We start from the raw sequence: 11,748 nt of genomic DNA on the forward strand, positions 1-11,748 counted from the left end.
CTTTCTAAAGATAATAGAGGAGAATGTTTTCATGATTTTGAATAAGATAAAAATGCATAAAACACAGAATGCAAAAGATTGACAAATATAACTTAACCAAAATTAATAATTTATTTTCACCAATAGATACCACAGAGTGGGGATTAATATTTAGTACATATAAACATCTTCCACACAGTAAAATAAAAATAATAACTTAATAGAAAACTGGGTAAAGGAGTTGAATGTGTACTTCATAAAAAAATAAACTCATTTGGCCAATAAACATAAGATAGTGAACCTCATTTGTAATCAGAGAAATGCAAAGTAAAACCACGGTGAAAAGGTTTCATGCCTCCTAGATTTTCAAAAATTCAAGGCCAAATGGTATTGCGGTTCACATGAGTATGGAGCAACTGGAACACTTAGGCAGTTCAGGTGGTAACGTAAGTGGTACACCCAGCAGGAAAAAAGTGGCATTGTTAAATAAAGTTGAAGATGCCCATACACTGTGATCCATATCTCTGTTCCTAAATATGTCTTAGAGAAACCTTTATACAGATGATCAATGATGTATATAGTTGTTAATATAGCACTGTTCGTAATAATAAAACAACACCAAAAACAACTCAAATATCTATCAGTAGTAGGATGAGTAGTAGTATATTCATTCAATGGAATGTTGGACAATTCTGAAAATGAATGAATTCCAGCAACTTGGGTCTGAGATCTCAGGAATATAACATTGGAAAAAATCATAGAAGAGTATACAACATTGTTCCATTAATATAAAATTCAAGAACATCAAAAATGAAATAATAGATTGTTTAAGAATACAAATATAGTACAGCTCTAAAGGAAATTATAAATATAAAATTTAGGGATGAGTGAATAACATGAGTTTGGGGAGGAACACAGAATACATACAAGAGGTAAGAGTAATGATAATAATATTTACTGATAATAATTGAAAATAGTAACTGGAAAATAAAAGGTGAATAATTTGGGGGAGAATGCGGTATTTGCTGTATGTTTCCTAAAGACCTATATTTAACCTCTGTGAATTCTCAAATGTAGTCAGTTTCGGGGCTGTTTTTTAATACTACTTTTGTATTTAATAGAGCATAATAATTTCTATCCCTGGTTGTGAGATACTCCATGATGTATTAGTTTGTTTCAAGGCGTATAGACAATTTTAATTTTTTTACATTTTTCTAAGCACTAAATGTATATGGTTTTGTACCTTCATAGATTTCCTATTTGTTGGCCACATTTTAAGAAGTTTGAGAAGAGTATTGCCTTACCTTATATTTTTCTAACTTAAAACATATATGATACCTTTTATTCTTACAATGCATTTGTGGGCATAACATTTTGTTTCAGGATATTACCATTTTGTTTTATTTATCAAACAATAGTGTTTCTATGTCAGTCGCTATTCAAAGCACTTCAAAAAATATTAACTCATTTAATCTGCATGAAAACCCTATGAGGAAAATACTGTTTCCTTATAGTATTGGTGTGGAAACTAAGGCACAGAGAGACCTGGTTGTCTCAGGTCACAAAGGGAGCTTGTATTCAAATGTAGGCATCCTGGCTCCATACTGTGCATTTAACTTCTAAGCCGTAAAAGACAATATGAAGTAGATCTCTAAGGGGAATATGCCATCTTTTTTAATATTCTTTAATAAATAGGATACTGTTTTTAAAGGTTGCTAGTATATTGTCATACAATGATGAAATGATTATGTCATTCCCTTTCTTTTATGCAAGAATGTAAAAAATAATATCCGCAATTGATATATTTTTCAACACTGTTTTAATTTTTACTCTTAAATGAAACTTATGTCCATATATTCATGGGATGAGAAAAGTATATAGGTAAGAGTACCTGTTAGTCTAATTGCAGATATGACCATATACATAAATGATGATAGTGATCTCTCTTTCTTATTCTTAAGGTAAGTTCATGGAGTCATAATTTAAAATCAGAAAGTTTAGGGATGCCCGGGTGGCTGAGTCGATTAAGTGTCAGACTTCGGCTCAGGTCGTGATCTCATAGTTCATGGGGTCGAGCCCCGTGTCAAATTCTGTGCTGACAGCTTAGAACCTGGAGCCTGTTTCAGATTGTGTCCCCGCCTCTCTCTGCCCCTCCCTTGCTTGTGCTCTGTCTCTTTCTCTCTCTCTCTCAAAAATAAACATTAATTAAAAAAAAAAATCAGAAAGTTTAACAGGAGCATGTATTCATTTAGGAAAGCAATGTTCAAGGATGTTGACATGATACTTTTGGAAAATTCCTATAGTAAAATAGACTGCGGGTAGAGAAAATTAGACAATTGTGATTTATGAAGAAGCCCCAGGGGTAAAGAGAGAAGAATCAGACAAATCCTTTAGAGCTATGGCTCTTTACCATTGAGGGTCAGACTTTTTTGAGAATGTGATGTTAGCTTACAGAAATTTCTATATAAATTCAAGGTTTTGTAACTACATGGAAGTCTTTCCATGGGTCAACTCCTATTCCTACTTGGAGCCTTTACTTTAGAGGTTCTTAAGAGAACTCACTCTATATAGCTATATGCTCATGATACATATTGTCTCTAAAAATTTCAGCTTTTTGTGTGTGGCTTTTTGTCAGCTACTTCAGATAGCCTAACTTTCAGTGATGCATGGTTTTATCAGTCAAAACACATGACTGTTACTGATTTTTCCTTTAGAGCTGCAGCTCTGTATAATGGCCTAAGTACACTTTCAGAGATTCTTCAAAGAGACAGTATTTCCTACTTAATTTACTTTAGTGGCCTGTTTTTATTTTGTAAGATTAAGCATATATGTAGCATATTTAAAGCAGTTATTTACATTTAAATAAAGAAAGCTCTTGCAGTTGAAGAAAGATACTTATTTTTTAAGAACACATATGAATGTACACCAGTTTATAGCTCTTTAGGTAATTTGAGATGCTCACAAAGAATTCTGGGTAATTATAACAATGTTCCATCCACATCTGGTATTTGTTTTGCCCACTTCTCAACCAGGAAGGCTATGTCATATAATATATCATATTTTAAATTATTTTATATTAATCCATCTCAACATAGGGAGTATATTATACCCTATTGCTTCATGAAATAGCCTTCAAGATTTTGGGCAATACCTTCATGAAATGTTTCTCAGAAAGTGAGCAGTATTTCTTGATTATATCTTTTTATTTATTTGTGTGTGTTAATTTAAGGACTAGAGGAATTTGTATTAATTGTTTTTCCTTTAAAATTGGGTCAAATGAGTCCTCTAGTATGGTCACATTATCTAATCTGTGGCTGCAGGTCTCCATGTTGTCACTCCCTTTCTCTACCAAGTACATCCTGCCTTTGGCACACGATACCTTTCCGATATCAGAATACTTAGGAATACATTTTATAAGTTATTAACTTACTCTTTCAGTACACACTTGAACCATTTGGAGGATAAACTATAGCAATTTAAAAAGTCTAGTTTTTGTTGGATGGAGCAGTAGCTAATCTTTGAGACCCAGTGATAACATTTTAGTAATAGCACTTAACAATCAGAAAAGATAAGTAAATCACCTAACTTTTCATTTTCAGTTTTGTATAATTTTACATTTGGTACTTGATGACTTATTCTTGGCATGCGATAAGCTAGTATAACGTAACAAACATTTAATGATGGCCTACTGTGTTGTAGTCACTGTGCTAATTTCTAGGGATACAGCGTTGGATAAAACCGGGGTTCTGCACTTACAGAGCTCAGATATGGATGGAATCACAAAAACAGATACTGTAGTACAGTACAGTCACTGTAATGTAGAGAAGTGGGAAGAATGATCAAAGAAAGCATTAAGGGAAGAGATCATGTCTGAACTACATGTTAAAGGATCAGAGAAAGAGAGAGAGGGAAAAACAGAGGTGAGGGAAATGCGAATGGGAGCAGAGGACCAACTAGGGGAGGACAAGAGCAAAGGCACATTGGTAAGAAACATCATGACGTATTCTGGAAGTATAAGCATATGTGTGTTGTAGGAGTATAGATAAGGGACAGAGAACAATGCGGGGCGGGGGGGGGGCACCTGGGTGGCTCAGTGTTGAACGGTTGAGCGTCCAACTTCGGCTCAGGTCATGATCTCACGGTTCTTGGGTTCGAGCCCCATATTGGGCTCTGTGCTGACAGCTCAAAGCCCAGAGCCTGCTTTGGATTCTGTGTGTGTGTCTCTCTCTGCCCCCCCCCCCCCTCACGTTCTCTCTCTCCTTCAAAAATAAGTAAACATTAAAAAAAGAATGATTGAGGGGCACCTGGGTGGCTCAGTCGGTTAAGCATCCGACTTCAGCTCAGGTCACGATCTCATGGTCCATGGGTTCAAGCCCCGCGTCAGGCTCTGGGCTGATGGCTCAGAGCCTGGAGCCTGCTTCCAGTTCTGTGTCTCCCTCTCTCTCTGCCCCTCCCCCATTCATGCTCTGTCTCTCTCTGTCTCAAAAATAAATAAATAAATAAATAAGTTAAAAAAAAAGTTAAAAAAGAATGATGGAGAGGTATGGAACCAGATTATGGAGGGATTTTTATGCCATGTTTAGGATCTTGAATTTCTGTCTCTTTCTAGGCTTTGGGAAGCCATTGAAGACTTTTAAGCAGGGACCTGATTTGGTTGTAGTTAGGTTTAATAGAATACTCTGGTAGCTGTTGTGAATGATAAAGTTAAGGGGAAAAGATTGGAGGCAGGGAAGGCATTTATGAAATAGTTGGCTAAACAAGAGCTGATGGGGGCTTAAAGTGGGCTGTGTTGATAGAAATGGAGAAAAGGGAACAGATTTCGGACTCCTTACATTTGTTGTTGGTAAATTGTAAATTCATTAGAACTTGGTACTTAGAAATGGCCAATGGGGGAGAAGTAGACAAGTTTAAGTCCAGAATTCCTAGCTGGGGCAAGTGCATGGATAATAATGATACCAAACAAAGAGAAAATACATGAGTAAGAATCAATTTAGAAGGTAAGGAGATTAGTGTAGGGTATTTTGAGATGGTAGTAAAATATCTAGTGTGGGAGGTCTAACAAGGCAATTGACCTTTTGAATCTGATGCTGTGGGATGTGACTGGGGACTCTGGGATAGAAACCATGGGACCATATATAGGAGAGTAAATGGGCTGAGAAGAAAATAAAAGAAGGCAAAAGACAAGATCTTGGGGAGCATAAAGGTTTCAGAGTCAATCAGAGAGAAAGAAGCCCTACAAAGGAAAGAAGGAGCTAACCAAAAACAGATGAAAGAATCATTGAGCCAGCTTGTGGATCTCAGCCAGCTGAGACTAGAAACTACACACTTTTAACGGAACAACTCAATATAGATGTGATTTGCTTAGATGCCTTCTATAGCCTAAGTAAGTGATGGAGATCAGAATGTAGTATTAGTCTAAGACTGAGATTTTACCAGGCTGGTACAGTGAAAAGTTATGAGTTTAGAGAAATTAAGGTGTTGAATTTAGAGCAGTTTAGATGATAAGCTATGACAAATGTTGCATATTATGTGCTATGCATTATTCTTTATAAATATTTACTCATTTAATCCTCGCAACCAGCCTGGTAAAACCTCAGTCCTAGAATGTAAGTTCCATGAAGCCAGGAGGTTTATTTTATAGTCTGTCTGTATTCTCAGTGCCTGTAATACAGAATGGGCTCAAATGCTTGCTGAATAAGCATAAAGAACATTATTATACAGATATGGAAACTGAGTAAGGAGAGGTTAATTAATTAATGCTATTTAGTGGCAGAGGTAGTAGGGAAGGACATGAGTCTAGGAGAGGGAGCTGGTCAAAAACCTGAGGGATTCTAGGACTGAAGCACTCTATGGGGTATAGTAGAAATGAAGGCAGGGAGATATAGAAGAGGAAGTCTTGTCAGAGAGTTCCATGTTGGCGTTTACAGTTTGTTGAGTTGGAGATTGTTCTGGGTGACGACAAAGGGTCAGGTCTTAGGAATAGAGTTGAGTAGAAGATGTTCATTGTTGAAGTTCTGTGTGTGTATTTGTAGATGTTGAAAGATTCTAAGGATACAATAGAGTTTGGGTAGAAAGGAAGATTATGATACAGTCTTTAATAAATAAAGAGGTGTTACATGGAGATGTGTAGATGAGGAACAATAGTGGAATAGATGAATGTCATTTGGATAATCTTATTGGAAAACTTTGAAAGTACTCAGAATATAAATACAAATGTTTAAAATTTTGCCTGGTATTGCAGCCACACTTAAGATTGAATTCTCTGTGTTACATTTGTCCTCTACAAAAAAATCTTCCACGCTTTTCTTAATAGAGTAGTAGAGCTAAATTTTTTAATTCATAGCAGCACGGCTTCACCGCTTTTTGTTTGGTAGCTGTTGAGTACACATCCCAAAGATGATAAAAACAAAATTCACTTGCTCTTCTAAATCTTCTGCACTGCCCAGTGCATTGTCATTTGTTCCCAGTTCTCTTGCTGACCCTTTTACCCTCCCCCGCCCCCAAGTCTCTTTTTGAATGCTTTTGTTTCTCTTCAGAGCTTTCTTTCTACATTACATTGTGGCAGAGAAAAAAGTAAAATTTATTTTAGCACTAAATTATGGTTAACATTTTAAGTTGAACATTTTCAGAATGTTTGAATCAATGTTTGAACAATCAATTCTGTTTCATTTTAAAAAGATTATTCAATCTCCTATTTCATTTACTTTAAAAGGCTCTAATTTTTTTTCATATATTCTGATAGCATTGTAATTTCTGTCCTTGAGTATTTTCCTTCAGAAAAACATAAAAACCCAGTATATAAGAGTGTGTTAAACCAAAAATTTAATTACTTATATTAAAGCATAGACTTGGAATTAAAGAATTTTTCATTTTGCCATTGTATAGTTGTACCTGCTGATCTTTTTGTGGGTATATGTGTGTGTCTTTCCCACAAATAAGTATCACCCTCTGAAGAGCTGTTAGGAAATTCACAGTTAATCAAATATCTTATAAAGTATGTTTGTACAATGAAGAGGTTGGAAGAGATGATTTCCAAGGTGCCTTTTAGAGCGGATATACTATGTTTTGTGGTTCTCCATGCTTTGCCCACTTCAGATCTTAGTAAGCAGCCACCGAAATACTGCTACATGACCTTTGACACAGAACCCATGAATGCATCAAGTATGATTTCACTTTCACCTCCTTCTTTGTAAACCTAAATGCTTGTCAAATCAGATGTGTGTTTAGATCTTTTTTGTTGAATGTGTCTTGAGGAGGAGAACAAAGCTTGGGGTCAACCTGGCATAATCCCGTTTATCTTTTTCTGTTATAGAGATTTGTTGGGGGCTGGGGTGACAGTCCTTTCTGAGAAGGTGCGAATGGAGGTGGACTTGCCGTCTGCTTCATACTTTCCCTGCAGCCTCACTGGGCCCTATTGATTTCCGTACATTAATAAAAGCAGATTAGGTGGGTTCCTGGTTGGTACTTCTGGTTCCCATTTGATCCAAGTACCCTGTTATAGGCACATTAACTGACAAATTAAATCAAGGCACTGTATTTGGAAATATCTCACTTTTCCGTTATCAGTAAATAAGAGTAGATTGTCTCATAGTAGTTAATATCATACGAGGTTTTTCATGTGTTCAAGTATGTGTATAGTATGTATTAATTATGCTTTTCTGTATAAATTTTGTCAACTCTAAAATAGAAAATGTGTACTTAAATATACTTAAGTAAATATTTAGTATTAAGTTAGTATTTCAGTTTTACAGTAATGAAAATTGAAAATTTGCAGATCTTATTCTTTTTAACTTTCTCAGGTTCTGATAATCTGTTTGAAAATTAAGAAAATGCTTAAGTTCACATGACTTTTAGTAGCAGAAGCTACTAAATCTTACTGGTTATAATTGATTAGGAGCCGTGAACAGTCATTAATTGTTAAAATATGAGAAGGTTGTAGGGAATCATATGACAAAAGAACCAGTTACCTTTACAGTTTGTTCTCTGTACCTCAGGCACTTTGTTTCAGAAGAAAAGCTCCATTCAGCACCTGGCGTGAAAAGACCCTTACCGCCTTTTAGATGAGGATTGTAGGAAATTTCTTGCTAACTTGGACATTTAGGCTTTTTCAGGGTTATTTGGAACATACTGAGCTGGAGTTATGGAATGGTTGAAAACTTAACTAATTTTTTTTTTGGTTGTTTTACTGAATCAGTGCTTAGTGATTATATGGTCTTTTAACAGATTTAATAAAGAAATATAGAAACTTAAATTAATGAAAAGTATTACAGGAGGTGATGTCCAATAATTTTAATATTGTAGAACATAGAAAATCAAAGTATTTAAAGATCTGTCTAGACTTTACTCGAAGATAGAAGATTTTTCTACCAAAAGAAAGTGTTTGGATTTTAATAATTTGGTGGGGGGAGAAGTGAGTTGTGGAGGTGGTTAAGCCAAGATTAACCAGTAACATGTTAAATATACAAATCCACAAGCATTTCACTAAACGATTTAGGCATTTTTGTTGACTGGTCTTTTCATTTACAGGGCTTTGAAGTCACTCCATTTATCTATAAATTCATTTAGCTGAAGATTAAAGCAGACATTGTGATATATGAAAACAGTTTTGGAGGTTTGTATTATATAATGTAATAAGTTCCATTAAGGCTGTTTAAAATAGAAACATTAATTTTACCCTTGAGAATTGTTTCAGTTACAGTAAAGTAGACTGATAACCTAAAATTAATTTTTTCTCAGAGTTTGTCACATTCTTTAGCTAATATGGTGAATATAGACCCAGTGTGCTATAGGTTGTCCAGCTATACAAAACTACTTTCCAGAAGCTTTGATGTTTCCCAAAAATGTATAAAGACAAAACAAAACAAAATCTTAACACCTTATATGGGAGAGAAACCCTATTATAGGTAATGGTATTTATCTTGACTAAGCAGAAGACCTTAGTGACTAGTAGCCTACAAGGAGAGTGATCAAAGGTTTTTAGCAGAGACAACCTTATTCATTTATAGGAATCATCATGTTACCAGGGAAATCAACTTCTCTAGATCTTCAGGAGGTTTTTGAAAATGCTGGGAAAGCCCAGAAAACTTTTCTGTGCAGGCTGTCGCAGAAAGGTGAGAATGTTTTCTTTTACTCCAAGTGCCTTACCACTTTTGAAAAGGATTTGAAAAAGACTGAGAGAAATGAAATACAGATTTTTAAATTGGAAAGGGAGTTAAAGAAACCCATTTGGTCTGGTCATTTTATAGAAGGAACTGAGAAGCTCAGAAAGTTACGTGATTTGGTGTAGTTCACAGAGCTAGTTAGAGGTGGAAGGTACAATTTCCTTACTGGGTTTAGTTGTTTAAAAGTGGGAACAGTCATTGTTAAAATGTGAGGAGGTTACAGGGGACTATATGACAGAACTACTAGTTAACTTTACAGTTTGTTCACTCTACCTCAGCCACTTTATTTCAGAAGAAACACTGTTCAGTGACTTGTGTGAGAGACTCTGACCTTCCTACAAATAGGAATTATGGGAAATTTCTTGCCAACGTGGGTGTTTCAGCTACTTCAGGTTATTTTTAGGAACCAGACAATTTTTCAGAATCCTAGTTAGGGAGACTAAATAGCAAGAGAGTATAAGAGGGTTGTTGATATATGGAAACCTTAGACCCAAAATAAAGATAGAATGATGTGAGTTTCTTACTTAAAATGTGACTGAAACAGTGCCTTTTAAGATGTTTTAGCATTTGTCCTTAATAATCTATCTTAAATTAAATGGGTTTGAGGATAACTATTTCTTTTGGCAAAAAGTAAACATATAAGTGGAACTTCCACATATCCATTTTCCTTTTTCTCTTTTTGAGATAGATAAGGCATTTGAATGTTTTTATCTAATATGTCTTGATAAATCAAGAACAGAGCACTTACTGAAGAAAGTAGTGAAACAGTAACTAAAACAGAACAAAATCCTGTTAGAAAAAAAATAAACATTTTTTACTGTCTCTTTAGCTGATTATAAAAAGAAGCTTTTACAAGCTTAATAACTTTTGTCAACATTCACATAAGTCCCATTTGTGTCCTGTTTCTGCCACATGTCATGCATGTTCAGTAATGTCAATTGTCAGGTCTTCTTTCACTATAGGTTACAGAATAAATAAGTGTGTTATCAGACTTTTGAGTCTTAAATAATATTAATATCCTTTGCACTTTTTTTTCTGCACTGTCTGGTTGATGATAGATGCACAGAATGGTTTTCTGTCCTCAGACTCTGCGTCTTCTAGTTCAGCCCCAAACTTGGGGTTAAGATTAGGCAAGATTTACACATTTTTAAGAGTGAGATGTTTGAAAGGCTTCTATTGAAGATCACTGGAAGCTTTGATAAAGGATATTTAGTGGTTAATAGAGGACTTTAAAAATACTACTCAAATCACTTGGAAGATAATCATTCCAATTCTCCTAAGTAAAATGAAGTTCAGCTTTAAGGACGGTCTTGAGGTTTTATTTAGGTTCTAGGAAATTTATTTTCAGTCTAGAGTGATTATCAGTGCAGGTTTTTGTTCCCTATAAAGTTCTGGAGAAAGAAAATGAATTGTGCAATGCCAATTAGAAAAACAAGGCAGCTGGGGGTGTCTGGGTGGCTCAGTCGGTTAAGCATCCGACTTCGGCTCAGGTCATGATCTCCTGGTTCATGAGTTCGAGCCCCACATCGGGCTCTGTGCCGACAACTCAGAGCTTGGAGCCTGCTTCAGAATCTGTGACTCCCCCTTCTCTCTGTCCCCTCCCCAGCTCATGCTCTGTCTCTGTCTCTCAAAAAATAAATAAACGTTAAAAAATTTTTTTTAAAAATAAGGCAGCTGTATCTATTGGAGATCATTTTCTCTCCCTTATAATCTCTTCTTTTAAATAAAATTCCTCTCTTATTTTTGTCAGTCTTAATGTAATATAATGAATGTCACTCAATGAAGAACTAAGGATTTGAGAACATTTGTTTTGCGTACATTCATAAGTTTTTTAAGTTGTCTCCCTCTGCATATACACAGCACCACTTAACATAAGAAAGTTCCTTTTATAACACTACTGTAAAATTTTAATAAACATTTCCAGTTGCTCCATTATAGTTCTTTTAGTAGATATACCACCTCCTCTTATTATTGGCTACATATGTTCTTAAATGTTTTTCTAATTATAAATACCCAACAAGAATATTTGTATATAAAGCTTATCTGACAGTTTATCCCAAGATAGAATCCCAGGAGTGGAATTATTGGGCAAACCCTGTTAAGCCTCACAGTACATATTGCTAAAGTGCTTTCCAAAAGGCCTTACACATTTTATACTCTTCAGTATGAATTCCAGGATCCTTTTGGGAGGCTGGTGAAGACATGGAGCAGAGAGCACCAGATGGTGTCTGAAAACACGGTTTCTAATCTGTGCTGTGCCACAAACTAATTATGGGTATCTGGATTAATAACAGCACTTGTGTGGACCTCAGTTTCCTCACCAGAAATCTAGATGGATTTTAAGTACTCTCCCAGCTCTGATTCTCATTGGCGGGGGGGGGGTGGGGGGGGGGGGGAAGGGGAAGGGGGCTTAAACAAGGATCAGTGCTTCTGTCTTACCAGATGATTTGTCTGAAAGGAAAGCAGAAGCAGGGAGAATCAGAGGCACCTGGACCACGGAGGGAGCTAGACCAAATGGACAAGATATTAGGCTTACTATTTGGGTATTTTATCTGAAAATACTAGTCCAGTCAAATTATAGACACTTCTGTTGAGACATAGCAATTTT

General features: G+C 35.6%; 1 protein-coding gene across 13 annotated transcripts in view; it reads left to right on the forward strand.

Moving 5' to 3' along the window:
- The window catches only part of ZEB1 (zinc finger E-box binding homeobox 1), a 198,413-nt gene that overhangs the window by 18,489 nt on the left and 168,176 nt on the right, over positions 1-11,748 (forward strand). For 7 of the 13 annotated variants that reach the window (XR_006204617.1, XR_006204625.1, XR_006204623.1 and 4 more), the window contains exon 1: positions 8,487-8,590. The exons of 5 other annotated variants lie outside the window; for them this stretch is intronic. The gene's annotated coding sequence lies outside the window, so the exon portion shown is untranslated. Of the gene's footprint in view, positions 1-8,477; positions 8,591-11,748 lie in introns of those variants that run through there. One more of the 13 variants, XR_006204620.1, reaches the window with a different exon arrangement.

Source organism: Panthera leo, chromosome B4 (genome assembly GCF_018350215.1).
Source record: "Panthera leo isolate Ple1 chromosome B4, P.leo_Ple1_pat1.1, whole genome shotgun sequence".
Lineage (NCBI taxonomy): Eukaryota > Metazoa > Chordata > Mammalia > Carnivora > Felidae > Panthera > Panthera leo.